Source organism: Haliotis rubra, unplaced genomic scaffold (assembly GCF_003918875.1).
Source record: "Haliotis rubra isolate DU_JTF1 unplaced genomic scaffold, ASM391887v1 Scf450, whole genome shotgun sequence".
In the NCBI taxonomy this organism is placed as follows: Eukaryota; Metazoa; Mollusca; class Gastropoda; order Lepetellida; family Haliotidae; genus Haliotis; species Haliotis rubra.
The window spans coordinates 726,435-742,314 of NW_025767136.1; the positions used below are offsets into that span (position 1 = coordinate 726,435).

Sequence of the window (15,880 nt, forward strand, 5' to 3'; positions counted from 1 at the left end):
CGTAGGGGTGCTGTCCATCTCGGGTCCAATCAGAACAAGGCATTTTGATTCTGTAGAGTAACCCAGCAGGATGTCACCGGGTGTAGCAGGAAAAGGAACCTTTGCATAATATAGTGCCGACGCTGATATTAGAACAATCGGGCCGGTCTTCCCCCGTGAGCTTCCGGTTACCCGAAAGTGACCACGTTTCTCGAGGGTTAATGGTAAACGCTGAACCCTCCGCCAAAATACCTCGGGCCTGTGCACATTAATGCTGGGTAGGTTATTTTCCAGGTTGTCGCGGAAAGTAACTTCAGTCTTGAAGATAATCTCGACTTCTTTATATAAGGTTCAATAAAAACTTGCAAGTTGTCAGCTTGTAGACTGTTAAAGCTGAACTTGTTGTACATATTTCTTCCTCAGGAATCGCTGACGATTATGAGTTTACTCGCTGTAACAAGGCTGCTGTTCAATTTTGTTATTGAATTGTCTGCAGATCTGGCGTAATGGTCATGCATGTAGATAATCGATCAGAGTCCGGGATTGCATACCTAGCAATCTATAATGAAATGTTGATTCCTGTGAAGGTTCACGTAAACGCCGCTGATGCCCTTTGATGTAGGTAGGTCGGCTTGAAGATCCTTAATTAGGCTCTTCATCTGTTGATAAAATAATACAGCGACGCTCTGTGTTGTAAATAGCCTGTGCAATTGTCTTCGCCAGAGGCTTTGTAGACGCATATGGCATACAGTTGATAGACAACTCATGTATGTCTTGAACGGACTGACAAGTGGCTATTTATGACGAAAGTGGCTAGCATATGGAGACCTTTGAGGAGACTACCTCGGGAACGCCGGGGACTTCGCTAAGATCTCAAGTATCCCTTCTAGATCTTCTGGTTGAAGTAGACTTGAGCCACTTAGCCTTCTCGACCTTTGGCGAAAGTATCGAGTCAGAGTCCGATCAATATATGAGCTTGCTTCGCGAATCCACCTCTGTGTTCTACAGGGTGTGGGCTCGGGCGAAGCGCCAGCCCTTCCGCGATGTCCCTCGCGAACTGGTGAGGCTCTAGTCTTCTTGGCGAGGAGGCCTGGGACTCCTTAGCTAAGTGTCTAGAGTCCGATCAATATATGAGCTTTGCTTCGCCGAATCCACCTCTGTGTTCTACAGGGTGTGGGCCTCGGCGGCCCTTCTCAGCGATGTCCCTCAATATATGAGCTATTGCTTCAACCAACCTCTGTGTTCTACAGGGTGCTGGGCTCGCAAAGCCACCTTCTCCTCACCAATATATGAGCTTTGCTTCACTTAAACCACCTCTGTGTTCTACAGGGTGTGGCTCCGCCCTTCTCAATATATGAGCTTGCTTCATGAACGACCTCTGTGTTCTACAGGGTGTGGGCTCGGGCTAAGCGCCTTTTCTCCGCGATGTCCTCGCGAACTAGTGAGGCTCTAGTTCCTTGGCGGAGGCGCCTGGGCCTTCCTTAGCGAAGTGTTCGCTACAGGCTGGGTTGCCCAGCCAGCGGGCGGCGTTTGTTGGCTCTGGGGCCCTACGTGAAGAAGCCAAAGCGGGCTCTGGGGCCCTGTATGACTTATATGGGTTGGGCTCTGGGACCCGTGGCTCTGGGGCCTCTGTAAACCGTAGAACGGTTCTCCATCAGTCTCATGATTTGGTTGACCAGGTCGCCTGAGATGGTCTGGCGCTTGGCGCTGAGGGTGTCTCTCTCTGTGATAGTGACGGGACCCTCAGTTATAATCTCCGGGCGCCAGCGTAGGGCATCTCCTGATTGCATGTTGATTCGCGCTGAAGTGACGGTAGCCGATACTGGTCACTACCTATGACATACATCTGGAATGATAATCGAAATGTCATCATCATATAAACACAATTCTGAATATCAGAAGCAAAGTTTTTTTAGTAGCCTTCGTGGATTTCCCCTTTGACGAAGCTGTAGACCTGGGTTTCGAGCCGCACGCTGAGACGACGTGGAAGCTCTTCTAGTCTTAGACTGTGATGAAGGAACGTCCTGGGATGCAGGTCGCTTCTAGGATATAGCGGACTGCGTCCCACGCTTATCCCCCGAAGGTAACCCAGGATATATCTGACTCCGATCTATTAGCCATGACTGAAGATTGTTTCCGAGATTTATCTGCCTTCCGTCTCAAAACGGAACATAAATATTTATCAAAGGTAGAAATTGGTAAATTAATACATAATTTACAACGAGAAACAATAGAACATGGAGTAATGCAACTAGGGCATTTTAAATGTGGATCGGTAGCGAATAAGCGTATTTTACAACCTGTGCAGATTCTCATTAACGAAACTGTTGAACAAACACGCTTAACCGTGAATAAAACAGCAGAAACACGACTAATAATCAATGCAAGTTGAATAAGGATACTAGTTACACCTCTATAAATGAATATAATAGGTACTAAACTAAATAAAAGGATATAGTGTGTCGGGAGACACAGGTGCTCTTACGCCCAGCCTCACTGGGCTAAGAAGGAGAGAGTTAGGCACATGGGTTGAGGTGGCTCGCTCCGTTCAGCCAGCTTGTGTAAGTGGGAGGTAACTCGTGGTCAGTGCTAATTAGTGATTTTTAATTGAAGGGAACTTCAATTGGGAGATACACGGTTCCACTATGTTCGCAAGAAGAAGAAGACAAGCAATAAGCATGAATCAGGATAAGGAAAAATAAAACACCTTCGCAGTAAATATTCAAAAGGTTATAATCATTATATATATGTCATTGGTTTGCTAAAATTGACCAGACATGAGGACGGACTAGTTATTTTTAACCCGTCCTCCACAAAAATTCACCCGCCCTCGGACGTTGGGACGGGCTATCTTTCCTACACTGATACTACCAAGCCTTTTTTCAATTCATTTCCACAGCCCCTTAAAGCTTACACAATACCAGTAAATCTGAATTGAGGTAGTAGGTACATCATTAACGTGTAAATAGACGCTGTCTGATATTTCTCAGATTTTACTTTACATATTCTCCTCATGTGACAAGGCAAACTTTGAGTTTTCTGTAAGCAAGGTCTCCATTGCCTCTTGTAGATATGTTATAGCCTCCTTGGCACGGGGAGCCTGGGCCTCCCTTCTGTAGTGCCAGCCAGACCCAAGTAGATCCTGAAAATAAGGCTACATTTACACCTCTATATCTGTATTTTTAAAATTATCGTTTTGATGTAGAAAGAAATTGATCTTATATAAATAATAATGTTTGCAATAATTCAAGCAATGAATGTGACTTTAACTAAATGAATCGTTTCAATGGTAAAAATGATTCGCTTTTGGCAGGTGAATTATAAAACATTTTAATAGTTTAATTTCATGATTGAACCAGTTCTAAATAATGAGGAAATCATCCCTGCAAAGAGGTTGAAATTGGTCACACTTGTTCAACAGTGATAGAAACTATCAATACAAACAGGGTTTACTATCACACATACTAGATTGCATTATGTTTATTGTTTGAGCATGGTATTAATCTTTGATGGTTTAACAGTTTGATTCAGATGAGAAGGGAGCAAGCCGTTTTGGTTTTGCACTGTCATAGGTGATAAGGATCATGTGGTCATCAATGCTCTTGTCTCTAAAGTCCTTGTCAATGTTTATGATGGGGCTAATCTGCATAAGCTGAGTTGAAGATGAGTTGTCTCCCCTGTGGTCACTCATACAGTCCCTGTTCACTCTCAGAGGACATTGCGATAATATGATTCTAATCTTTAGGCCAAACCAATTTTATTTCTTGTTTTATGGATTTTTGTCCTCAGAAATCCTAAAGGCAGGAGGGGAAATTTTTTCAAAATCACAAGTCAAGGTGATGTTCCTTCTTTGGCAATTTAATCTTCTAAAAATACTTTCTGGTAAGTTTACATTTTGGCCAATACAACATTAGGATTTTATTTATTGAGCGGGGAAAATTACTTTTTTTCGTATTCTTTAAAAAAAAAAAAATATCAAACCGACGGATCAGTAAAACAAGAAATCAAATTAGTCTGGCCTTAGCACCTTTCTGCAATTAAAGACGCAATACAAAGTAACCTTTACTTTGCCAACTGATGCTTTATGCTCCAGTTGAGTGTGACTTCAAGACGCTTTACAGCATCTTCTATAGTTGCCCTGCACGACAAGCAGCCTAACCCACATGGAAGTTGAACAAAGCCTTAGTATCAGTCCAGTCTCATGGCATCCATGTATTTCATGTAGGCCTGACTCCAGAGGATTCCCTGGCCATTCTCCCGCCTTCAAAGCAGCAGCTCCTTCCTGGGGTACATATACCAACATGCTGTGTTACACATGTAACCGATGTACAACCCTTGGGGGTCAGGCTAAGAATATGGGTCTGCATCAACGTATGATTGTCGTGAAATGAGACTTCACATGACATGAAATTTCTCTGGCCCATGAATGTAATTTGAATGGGTGGTTATACTTTTACTAGTACCTGGCTCAGGCTCAAAATAAAGCTACAAATGCTGAACGAAAGCACACTTATCAAAAAACAGTGAGTGAGTGAGTTTTACCGCTAATATTCCAGCTATATGGTGGCGGTCTGTAAATAATCGAGTCTGACCTAAACAATCCAGTGATCAACAGCAGGAGCATTGATCTACGTTAATTGGGAACTGATGACATGTGTCAACCAAGTCAGCAATCCTGACCACCTGGTCCTGTTAGTCGCCTTCTTACAACAAGCATGGGTTACTGAAGATCAATATTCTAACCCTGGATCTTCATGGTATATTAAAACAGAAAGTGGTTAGAGCACACTGTAAAATCATTGATGACTGGAGAGTGACAACAATCAATAGGATGTTTTCAAGACTTTCTTCCAGCTCCAACATCTCATTCCACAATATTCTATACAGATGGTATGCACCATTAAAGAGGAGTTTGCTGACTTCACCAGAGGAATACCTACTGGGCCTGGTCAGTGAGTTGGTAATGGAGGACCGTGGTGACACGCCTGTCCCATATCAGCAGATCACACAATGCCATCAATGATACCGAAATGCAGCCCGTGGAAGATCCAGGTTAGAATTGGTCAGGCTCGGCTGACTTGGTTGACACTAGTGATGATATTGCTCATCTTTCAGCTCACCTGAGAAGCTTTCTTGGAGTACCAGGCATACAGTTCCATGACATGATCAGCCTTGCCACTCTGTCCCGTGGTCTATCAAATGATGATATTCCTGATCTATTGCCTTCAGCTGCAGTGATATAGGAGCTGTGGCATCAACTCCTCCTCAGCTTGGCTATGGCCTGGGCCTCCTCTTCCTTGGAACTCTCCTTCGCTTTGCACATTGAAGGACGGTATGTCGGATCTATCCTGTTGAAACACAAACACCAAGTATAACGGCTCTGACAGGAGGTCGAGGACTTAAACATGGCTCTGGTCTTCATAGACTTCCAACCAGGGGAGATAATTCATCTTTAAAGTTGCAGACATGGAAAAGAAAATGTACAGTGCACACATTTTGATTTTGATGATGCTAAAAAGCCAAATTGTCAATTGTTTGGTACATCACAATTAAAATCAAGGACTTGAGTTTGGTTCTAGTTTCAAGACAAGGTATTCAGTTTAATTATTTCCTACCTGTCATCACCCAAAGAAGAGCAAATCAAACTTTTCTTTTCAGTAGGGCAGCAGCACAATATAACCGGGTTTACCGGCATTTACCGGTTCAGACATGAATACGATACATGCATTGCATACACTGATCGAAAACCGGTATTTTGACATGCATTCGAAAAACTTCATAACACTTCGGAAATCTTCGGATATTTCTGTTTTTTTAAATTGTTCCTTTCCTTGTTTCATTTGTTCCAAAAATTATTTACATTTTTATTTTGTCATAATTAATTTTTTTTATTAAAGCCTAATCAAGCATAGTGATTTTGTTGTGTCTTTGCTTTTTAAATCAAGCATTAACTCGATTATAAGTAGTTTTTTTGTTGTTAAAAACACTTCTTGCAATATATTGCCATACATATCGCTAATATATGCTTTTCGCAGATCGCTAATATGAAAATTTTCTGCAATACTTAACCCCCTACTTTCAGGATGGTCAATTAAACCATCACTGTCAGAGTAGTTCGTGGGACTGAAGTCTTGTAAAAATTCATCTCGTTTTCTTTCATGTTTGTTAAATGGGCCAATGGTAAATCATGTTTTGAAATCTTGCCACTCTGGTTTGTCCTAAGGCAAATTTGAAGATTTCTTGCTCATTTGAGGCAATATTCCACCTACATTCTACACCATGAATGGTTTACATTTTACCAAAATAGGGAAGCAAAAACATTCATCAATGTGTAAAGCCAAAGTCTTAACCATGCTACCATGTTAATCTGAAAACAATAAAGACAATCTTGGCTTAGAGTATAAGCAGGATATGCCAAATCACGTTCTACAACTGGTTCAGCTGAAACTACAAATGTCATGGATACTTACTTCCTTTTTCAATCCAAACAAATCCTCAGCAATATACCTCTCCTCCAACACCATCCCCAGTTGAAGGTGAAGGTCAGGATCTTTGGCCTTGAACTTAATTGCAGTGGCATAGCAATAGGTAGCATGGCTGAGGAAGTCGATTGGGGATTCATCTTCAGCATATTGCTTTGACTCACCTGGACAAATTCGAACAATGGATATTTGGGAAGAAACAATTGAAGAAAAATAATACTAAGGCCAGACCAATTGTATTTCTTGTTTTACAGATTTTTGTCCTCAGAAAACCTAAAGACAGGAGGGGAAAATAAAAAAAATAAATAAAATCACCATCAAAGTAATATTCCTTCTAAATATTAAATTTATTTAACTTCTGGCAATTTATGAAATGTATAAAGGGACAAAAAAACAATTTTAAAAAATAATTCTTGTAAGTTTACATTTTTGACTAATAAAAACATAAGGATTTTATTTTTTGAGCGGGGAAAATTAATTTTTATTTTTTTTCTTATTCTTGAAAAAATCTGACTGGCGGACCCATACAACAAGAAATAAAATTGGTCTGGCCTTATAAAAACAATTACAATCATCTACATGAGAGTTGCAATGGATAACTATTTATTTATATGCTTTCCAGCTTTTACAGCAAATGGCCACTACACAAAACAACACAAAAACAGTTCATTACATCTGTCAACAAGTTGTAAGCATGTTTGTTATAAATGTAGATTACTGTAGTCACACACTTTGAACACAAAATACTGACAAAGTGATTCTATACTGATTATCAATGAAGCTTCAATTTTGGACCTCACATATCAGCTTATCAATATGTTTGTGTTACGAAGTAGTTTGTGGGAAACACTCCACATCAAATGTATCTGCCAACAAACATATACCAATTGACAGCCATTTCAATCATTCAGTAAAACAAAACATCTGTTTCAGATATGCCTGGCCGCTCAGATTTACAAATACTAATGATACCATATCTCAGTCTAGACCTATAAGGCATATCACAGCCCAGATGTAGTCTGGCAGACTAGTTCCAGCTATTGGACAACTGAAAAGAAGGCAACTAAAAACACAGAATGTAGAAATAAGGCGGATTCTACCATGACTTGAGCAAGTACTTGCTTGCAATTGGTTAATCAGTGGTTTATAATCATGTTATTTCATGCTTTTACCTTCGGGTCCCGCTACACAGTACCAATCACCAAGACTAAATGAGCTCGAACGTCTTTTGTACTTCAAAGTATTGCAATTTCAAAACAAATGTTGAATACCAGTTATCATCTTATTCATTTCATATTATTTAAGCACATATTTATCTCTTTTATGTTTTTAGCAATGTCATATGTTAAATGTCAAATGTCATTCATTTGTATTTTTGTCAAGCTCTGTGATCAAAAGCAAATTCCTTTTAAAGTAATAAAGTATTGTCTGTCTGTCTGTCTGTTATACAGCTGTATTTCTGCTACATAAATATACATGGGTATACAATTATGATGTATATTTGTGTACAATTAAGCATAAATATTCAACATATACCACTTAAGACTGAAAGGTGAGGTCACATCCTATATTGACATACAACTAAAGAAAGTGTTTCATTGTCATGGTAGAATAGAGATAAACCTCCTGTGTTTTAAAATTAGAGGTAGTATAACAGATTATTAATAACTCTAAATTCAATTCAGCTATCATAAATCTGTTTAGCTATCATAAATTATAAATACCTCTTATTTCAAAATACAGTAGGTTTATCTCCCAATTATCACTCTAGTCTAGTGATGGATCGAAGGATATTGTGGTGGGAGGAGTTATTGAAATAAAATTGGTGCATAATTTCCAAGTGGACAACTCTCAAGCTCGACTGAAGGTTACAATACCAATATCACAGTCCCGTCTACATCAAAGGTAAAAGAGTATTCCAATATATGATCTCCCCTTCGTACTATCCTCGATCTGCCACTGTGGTTATTGGGTAAGGTAAATGAAACTAGCAGTACATGCATTAGAATTAGTTGACGGTAACAGTTTAGCCACGGCAAGGCACAGCACACTTTAGCTAGGCTATGTTGACAATTAACATAACCCAAAACTTCGACACACAAACACATGTTCACAAACCAGGCTTAGGTAAACTTTCGAAGTACTTCTCCACTTCAGCTTTGGCGTTCTTAATCAGTCCTTTGACGTCCGTCTCGTCAAATATCTGCTGCAGGCCTTTCTCCCACTTACGTACCTATACAAACATGGCATGCACACTACATCATGCTGACATCGTCCGTGGAACACCTCACACCAGTACATTGACTCATCAAAAGGTACAGCTGACAGAGAATGTGATCACAGTGGAGAGAGAATATGATAAGAGGAAAGAGAGAATGTGATAACAGCAAAGAGAGAATGTGATCACAGCAAAGAGAGAATGTGATCAACCATTACTTCTCTAACATTTGTTTTACAATCACATTTAGTTACTGTGGGTTAACGGCAAGAATTTACGGATGTCAACTTCTTTATTGTGAGGAACACAACGTTACAGAGTATATTCTTACTCCTTCATCAGGTGAATCACTGAATGCCATTCAAAGACTTTACTGTTGGTTATTTGACACATATAGTGGAATTACAGAAAACTGGCATGTGGTTTAAGATAACATACGGTAACTTGTTTTCAAATGTTTATGTGTAAAAACTACCACAGCATTTCAGGATTCGTCCACATTTGTAAAAATCTGAATGCTGTGTGTATTTCAGAGGTTTTGTAATGCTAGGACATGATTCTGCCATTCTCCTGCAGGAGTGAGTGAGTTTAGTTTTACACCGATATTAGCAATATAACAGCAATATCACGGCGGGAGACACCAGAAATGGGCTTCACACATTGTGCCCATGTGAGGAATCAAACCCGGTTCTTCAGCGTGATGAGCGAACGCTGCCACCACTAGGCTACCCCACTGCCCCTCCTGCAGGAAGTACATTTAACTATAACAACAGAAATAGAAAAACAACCCGCCAACAGGGGAGTACGAGTTCTTTATCAGTCTGTTATTTCTAAAATATTTATTATCTCATTTATTGTCACAAAGTCAACAGCTTTGCTCCTTGGTGATACAAAAGACTCTACGTAAGAAGCTCATGCAGGAAGACAAACATGCTGTGGAGACTTCGTCTGTGATGCACATGTACACAATGCAATGCTCACCTCTACTGTGTGGTTGGTGGTGACAGTGGTTCCTTTGAATCGATCAGTCAAGTCCTGCAAGACAGAGTTATGGGCAATAGTGTCTAAGTAATGGATGCTGGTCCTGACAAACTGATTGTTTCAATGGTTTGGGAGGAGGAGGAGGTTGCATCAACACACAGGATGTGGTTCAACAGCTGGTATGCATTATACCAAATGATTTTGAAAGTGTTTTCTTTTTTTTATTGTTTAATGCCACTCTCAGCAAAATTCCAGCTATATGGCAGCAGTCTGTAAATAATAGAGGCTGGACCAGGCAATCCTGTGATTGACATCATGAGCATCAATCTACGCAATTGGGATTCGATGACATGCATCATACAAGTCACCAAGCCTGACCATCTGAACCCTGTTAATCACCTTACGACAAGCACGGGTTGCTGAGGACCAAATCTAACCTAGATCTTCACGAGTTTAGAAGTGGTACTTGTTATTACTGTGTCTGGTATAAAGGGGACAACACAAGGACAGGTCAGCTTGGAGTGAGTGTTAAACTATGGCGCCGTATTTCAGAGTGAAAGAACAACAAAACCAGAATAATACAGCCAAGTAGAAGCAGCCACACACATTTATTACCCTGAAGATAAATTTGTCGAATTCTGATTGGTCAATAGCCAAAGCACACGAAACCATGTGGGCGAATTTGCCAGGATGTACAACCGTACACCCTGTCAAATCTGTCATGTGATACAATACACTGGTTGTACAAATGACCTTGACCTTAGATGGAATGTGGCTGCCAAATGGCTGATCGCTTCGAAATTTTAGAGTTGGCGTATACATTTATGTGTATAAACAGAGTAATAAAAGTGTTGCCAAAATTCTTATTTGTTTGTGTCCATAAAAATATTAAAAAATAAATGTTTCTGTATTCCACTTGTCGTTTAATAAAACCTCAATTTCGTTCAATTTTATTATAAACTAAGCCATCCCGAGTTATCTCCCTTTATGACCGTTCAGGACATAAACTGAAGATTGAAGACTGAATGTTGGTTTTTAAAGATAAGCTAAATAAAGAGATCTTATGGGTAATAAATTTGTCACACAGTGTTTTCAAAGGGTGTACTGGACTGTAAGACTCTTGTAAATTCCATATTTCCTTCAGCTGCGCCTTCAGATGGCATTTACAAGGGTCTTACAGTCCCGTACAACCTTTAAAAAAAACACTCTGTAACTGATAGTATTCATGTCACTATATGAAGGCAACAATCTTTAATGTGTGGTTTTAAAACTCACTTTACCTCTCCTAATCTGTCATAGCTGGTGGATATCACGTCACGTCAGCAAAAAAACCTGAAAACTAAGTACCTGGTAATATAAAAACTTGACCTAACCTAAAATATGCTCAGTGAACCACGTACCTCAGTTTTTGGTGCGACATTACACTTTTCAATGCTGGCGTCAAGGTCCCTGTACTTCATGACCTCTGAAGCACCTGAAGAAAGAAATTGAATTTTAAATTTGGGATTGTATTTTATTCCGACACCTCGGTCACTCCAGCTTACACAACATACTGTGTTAGGTCCAGACATATTTTTAACACTCAGTGAGTGAATGAGTGAGTATGGTTTTACGCCGCTTTTTAGCAATATTCCAGCAATATCACGGCGGGGGACACCAGTAATGGGCTTCACACATTGTACCCATGTGGGGACTCGAACCCGGGTCTTCGGCATGACGAGCAAACGCTTTAACCACTAGGCTACCCCACCGCCCCTTTAACACTCAGATGTCTTATAGCTGGAGTATTGCTACTGTTGTGTTACACTTGCAAATAAACTCCATCTACTGTATTGTAATATATATAAATGTCATGACATTGCTATATTGTGACATGTATCTTATCATGACCATGCTGTATCATGTAATGTATCATAGCGTGATCTTGAGGTATCATGATATGTATCAATCATGACCTTGCTATATTGTGACAGTTTATCATATTGTGACCACTACTTTGAGTGGCATCGAGAAGTTGGTGTAAGTTGGTTGGTTTGCTGCATAACATCCCACTCAGCAATATTCCAGCTATATGGCAGTGGTCTGTAAATAATCAAGTCTGGAACAGACAATCCAGTGGTCACTGCATGAGCATCGTTCTACATAACTGGGATACGATGACATGTGTCGACCAAGTCAGCCTGACCACCCGATCCCATTAGTCACCTCTTGTGACATGGGTTCCTGACGACCAATTCTAACCCGGATCTTCACAGGTCTGTTTGTGTAAGGAGCAATGGGTAAAGTTCTATGGATATGCAACTTCTTTATTATTAATGCAAGCAATGTTTCAGTGTAGATTGCTAACACTGTTATCAAGCAAGTGACGTGACCATGCTGTATCGTGTTATGTACCACATCGTAACCTTGCTGTATCGTTTCACCCATAATGCATATATCAATGTATCAATGTCACCACTGAATTCCCGCTTAACATTTTAACCTGCAGCCATACCTCCATAGGTAAGAGGTATGCAGCCATCAATGGAGGACAGTTTACTATCCAGAGCGTAGTCCATCACCCTCCAGTCGGTGCCCAGGGGCATGCTGTTCAGGGGGTCAAACTTGGACGTCTTTGTGTACTCATCGATAAGTGGCGCAGAGAATGTGTGCCTTGGGTCACTGTTCTTGATTGTGATTGGTCGATAGATGGGGTTGAGAGAGATGGGACATTCATATTGCAAGGCCATCTTGGGATCCGTCAGTTTCACGTAGCGGGGGAGTTGCTTCTTCGTTACAGTAACTGTGTATGTCTGAACACAAACAATTATGTTGAAGAGTGAGTGAGTGAGTTATTATTTAACGTCACATCGGCAATATTGCAGCAATATCGTGACGAGAACATATGTGACATTGAAATAGAATAGATGTATATTATAAAAACCTGTCGACAAAGGACAGTAAAACAACTAGAATATCACAATTACAACTAAAACTAGTGTGTATGTTGAAGAGAAAAAACATGTAAACACACTCTGGAAACAATTTACTTCTTTTACCTATCAAAGCAAAATCATATAGCACAGAAATAACTACTTGTAGTACACAAAAAGTTAGTTGACATTACAATGCTGAATAAGAGTCAATCATTACGACCAATAATATCCATACACTTTGGTATTTTTGCCTGAAATCAGTTGATAAACATGATATATATGAAACATTTGGTGACAGAAAATATAAGGTAATGCCATTCAATTGGCATATATATCAATCTAATTTAAACAGCACAGGTCATTTCTACTACAGTTCGAGAGAATGAGAGATAAGAAATTGGTATGCATTTATCATGTTTATGGCCTGAATGTGTGTTTAGGAATTATTTAAAGTAGATTTTATTTTAAATATCATGATGTCTGTGGACTACTTTATGTAATTACATGTATTTGTAACTTCAAATGTTTGTATGATGCTGTTAATTCCAAGTTGAACTCCTAGGCGTCAATCAAATGCTCCCTAACAACTGTGAATAAAAAAACACATGAGTACAGATTATAGAAGTGGTCAAAATTATAAACAAATGTATCTCATTATTGACGATGATGTGACAGTTAATGATATAATTGTGAAACATATCAAATTTGGAAGAGGACCTTACAAACAGATGATGTTTCAGAAGTTAAGAAACATGTGACACTTTGATCCAAGCATTATCTACCTGCTTGTTGGAGCCATCAGCCGATGTGACTTCTATGGGAATCTGTGTCTCGCCCACACTGAGGGGGGTGGGGGATCCAGGCTTCTCCCCACACACAGTGATTGCATTCTTTATGTCCGGGGCAGTGGGGGTTACGGTCAGAGTTGTTATGTTACACGGAAGTAGACCTGAAGAAATACATCACATGAACCAAACCAAGATTCCATAAGAGAACCCAAACTTTGTGAAAATCAGCATACATTTTATTGTTGATATGAACTGATCCAAAAAGACTGCACTTTGGAGGTTAAGTGAAAATGACTGACTGACTGAGTTTAGTTTTACGCCGCTTTTAGCAATATTCCAGTAATATCACGGCTGGGGAGACCAGAAATGGGCTTAACACATTGTGCCCATTCGGGGAATCGAACCCGGGTCTTTGGCGCGACGAGCCAACGCTTTAACCACTAGGCTACCCTACCGCCCCTTGAGTGAAAATGAGTTTAACTTCAAGATTATAGCACACATATTGTGACAAGCATGTCCTTGTGGTATCTGATGCAATCTGAATTCTGGCAAGTGCGATATTATTAAAGATACATTAGATATAGTGGCCTCATGCAAGCAAGCCCTTGTTTAAATTTAAATTAAGTGAGTTAACAACAGCTGAGATTGTAATAAATAAGTTGAATTCATGAAGGAATATGTGAGTGAATTATAACAGCCCCAACAAATATATCCCACAGTCGCTGATGTGATTTAATTAATTACGGGGTACAGTGAATATCTTAAATCTATTCCCTATTCATTAACTGGATAATCAGCATTGATTTCAGTCAGCTTTTGGTAAAACTTTGTTTTAAGCTTAACGCTGTACTGTTATCTGTTTTGTGGTGGTCTGAATTGTCATGTTTCCCTGTTTGTTTCAAAACCTGAACATTCACTTGTTTGTACCAAATACACAATGTGGAAATATATATGTACATGTGTTACATTCACTTCTTTGTCTTAACAGTGCAAATAGTTCTTATCAAAACTTTATTGTTTTTTCTTATAAGCATAAATTTTAAACATTGTTGAGTGCAAACATCACTGTCATCAATCATGTGCAAGGCACCCTAAGCGGCCTTCACATGGCAAACTATACACATATGTGGTCAAACCTGAGCTTGAGAGTGTGAACATTCCAACAACTCGCCACCAACACCAATTTCAGAGTTGTCAAACTGTTGTCGAGAAATAAGATCGGTCTCTATTCTCACAAACTTTTCAATCAAACTTTCAGTGTTGTCAAACTCGAGTTTGATGTGTGAAGTGTTGTCAAACTCTTGTTGTTCAGAAACAACCAATCGCAGTCAAAGAAATTGTCGTTCAAATGACACGAAAGTTTGACAACATGTGTTTGATGTGTGAAAACACGAGTTTGACAACTTTAAAGATTCTAACATGTGTTGTCAAACATTATTTTGCCGTGTGAAGGCCGCTTTATAGCTCAACCCATCATAAGCACTGTGTCTGAAAGTTGTGACATGAGTGTAAACAGAAGTATGTTGTTGTTTTTCAAATATTACAGACGGGGAATTAATTAACAAAAATAAGATTCATAGCTTTTAACATTACAAGAGACTGTCAATACACAACATACATGAATATTCAGTAGTAGATGCTGCAAACTCAGGGTCCAGTTTTCCAATGCTAAGTTTGAGGGTGCTAAGGGTGGCATCTTTAGCAGACAATCTCCTGGCATGAATGAAATATTTCTTGGTTGTTCCATCTTCAGCAGTTACTTCAATCTTAATGTCCGTCACAGCTCCTTCTGGGAGGGGCACTTGCTTGCCACCTTCACCCCCCTGAAACAGAGCGATTTAAGTTAACCATGGCAACCAATAGATAATATGTTATGCAAACAAGCTGTTTGGTTCCATTATAAAAGAACTGAAACTAATTCATACACGTGGCTATTACATTCTGAATTTCATCTGATATTGATTTGGTAATTCATTCCTTTTTCGCGATTTTAACATGGAGAACGTACGTAACGAAGCCAGAGCGAGCCGGATTTGTTGTCTTTTTCTGTTGGTCGATAATTATATATATTTTAACTGACAGTGATTTAAAATATAAACATGCATACAATATTTATGCCAATGAACCCCATTCACATTTAAGTATACTTTGATCGCAAGTGATGCCTGCTGATCAGCTGTTGGCTGCAGGTAGTGTTTTGCAGTATGAAAATAAATGCTTTTTTACCGAAATCGAATATGATGCACCAGTGTCGCTTGTGAGAGGGTCAAACGATATCTTCTCGACATCGCTAGCAACAGTAATGTTATATTCAGTAATATCTCGCTTGAATGCAGGCTCGAGTTTCCCAGGTTTTACACCCAACTTGTCAAGGTTGCAATCGTCCATCTTGAAACTGGGGACGCCTCACTGCGGAACAGCAATTTCGGGATTTTAAGCTCAGCTGAAAATACATTACAACTGGTTGAATGCATAACTTATTTCTTGGGGCCGATGCATTGTCTTTTAGGAGATGAA

The 15,880-nt window shown here is 39.6% G+C and overlaps 1 pseudogene; it reads right to left on the bottom strand.

The window, feature by feature from the left end:
* Nucleotides 1–15,757, bottom strand: part of LOC124289884 — a 37,300-nt pseudogene extending 21,543 nt beyond the window's left edge.
* Between the last annotated feature and the right edge of the window lie 123 nt (nt 15,758–15,880).